The sequence below is a fragment of the Myotis davidii genome, unplaced genomic scaffold (assembly GCF_000327345.1).
Source record: "Myotis davidii unplaced genomic scaffold, ASM32734v1 scaffold698, whole genome shotgun sequence".
Classification (NCBI taxonomy): domain Eukaryota; kingdom Metazoa; phylum Chordata; class Mammalia; order Chiroptera; family Vespertilionidae; genus Myotis; species Myotis davidii.
In genome coordinates, this window is record NW_006290032.1 from 975,279 (window position 1) to 977,387 (window position 2,109).

Sequence of the window (2,109 nt, forward strand, 5' to 3'; positions counted from 1 at the left end):
CCAACGAGAGAGAAGGGAAGTTCGAACGGTCGTCCTCGGAGTTCGCACCAACACGAGTATCACGCATCCTACGTGCAAGGCCCAGACCTCACTTTCCCATGCGCGATCAGTCCGGACGGTGGGTGGAGAACATGCTCATCTGTCTGGGACCCCGAGTGCTTCCCGCTACAAACCCACGTCCCCCTGAAAAGCTGACAGGCACCTCCCCTAATGCACCCAGGCCTCTCCTCTGGGAGTGGGCTCGGTTTAAACACAAATGTTCTTTTTTGAAAAATCTTTCTTGTTGAAAGTATTACATATGTCCCCTTTCTCCCTATTACAGCGGTTTCCAACCTGTGGGTCGCCAACCTGTGGGTCGCGACCCCTTTGGGGGTCGAACGACCCTTTCACAGGGATTGGTCACCTAAGACCATCGGAAAACACATCTATAATTACATATTGCTTTTGTGATTCATCGCTATGCTTTAATTATGTTCAATTTGTAACAATGAAAATACAGCCTGCATATCAGATATTTATATGACGATTCATCACAGTAGCAAAATTACAGTTATGAAGTAGCAACGAAAATAATTTCATGGTTGGGGGTCACCACAGCATGAGGAGCTGTATTAAAGGGTCGTGGCGTTAGGAAGGTTGAGAACCACTGTCCTATTGACTTCTTATACTCCCCGCCCCCACCCAGGCCTTCACCACCCTATTGTCCGCGTCCAATGGAGTCAGTCTCTTCAGGAAATGGTGCTGGAAAATGGGGCAGGTGCAGGCAAAACAATGAAACTAGGCCACCAACGTGCACCACGCGCAAGAATACACTCGCGAAGTGGATGAAGGGCTTCAGCGTGAGACAGGAAGCCATGAAAACGCTAGAAGCAGCCGCAGGCAGAACAGAGACGCCCCTTAGGGCTTGCACATGACCTCACGGAGGCGGAAGCCACACCTTCAGCCCGCGGGCTCCCAGGTGGTCCCCTCAGTGTCGTTTGGAGAAACACTAAGGAGATGCCGTTTACTCTGACAGCTGTAAGCGACGCTGGACCGAACGCCTAGGCCCAGGTGAAGGCCGGGTCCTGTGATGGTTCCTCCTCCCTCCCCCCCCCCTCCCCTCCTCTCCCTCCCCTTCCTCCTCTCCGCTCCTCCCCCGCAGCCCATTCCCTGCAGACTTGCTGGAACCATCCCACGTGGAACAGGGGTCAGTCCAGCAGCCTCAACGCTCGCTTCTCCCCGTCCGTCTGTCCGTGGGCTGAGCTCCCTCCCAGCCATCACCTCGGGGGCTCAAGTCCTGCCCGGCCCACAGACCAAAGCGCTAGGTTCCCGTGGTCATTCCTGCCTTCAAACTTGACCCGAAACGCAGGCTCCCCTGGGTCTCCGCCTGCTGGCCCTCGGACCGCACCTCCCCCATCACCCGTAAGTCCCCCGCTGGCGGCCTGCAGGTCCCGGGACTGTCCGCCTCCATCAGCACAGAGGCTCACTCCTGACCCCTCAGCCCATCCGGGCCCCTGCATCCCTGCGGAGCGCTGACCTGGGCTGGGGTACCCTCCCACGCGGCTGGACGGGCCGTACTGATGTCACACCAGCAGGTGCTGTCCGCACCCCTCACCTGGAGACCCGAGTCCCCAAATAAAATGGGTGGAGCTTTTGAAAGAAGCCTCAGCGGACCCTCATTCACAGGACACACGCAGCCACGTGTGTGCAGCTGGTTTGCACTGAGAGCACTTCCCGGGCAGGAAGGAAGGCAGGGTGTCCCCTGGGCCACCAGCCAGGAGGAAACTCAGCTTCCTAGCACCTGGCGACAAAGCGACGACGGTTCCTGGCTGCAGAGCGCGCTAATGTGTCTCCACTGCAGCTCGGCCAGGAGCCACCCGAGGGGCTGCGGGACACCGGGGTGCTCCCTCAGCACTGCCTTTTATCTATTGTATTTTTATTTTTTAAATTATTTGTATTGATTTCAGAGAGGGAGATAGAAACATCAATGATGAGAGAGAATCATGGATCGGCTGCCTCCTGCACACTCCCTACTGGGGACCGAGCCCACAACCCAGGCATGTGCCCTGATGGGGAATCCAACCCGGGACCCTTCAGTCTGCAGGCCGACGCTCTATCCACTGAGCCACA

The 2,109-nt window shown here is 56.9% G+C and overlaps 1 protein-coding gene across 1 annotated transcript in view; it reads right to left on the reverse strand.

The window, feature by feature from the left end:
• Positions 1-2,109, reverse strand: part of LOC102768739 (bifunctional heparan sulfate N-deacetylase/N-sulfotransferase 4) — a 145,663-nt gene that overhangs the window by 63,992 nt on the left and 79,562 nt on the right. The window lies entirely within an intron of this gene.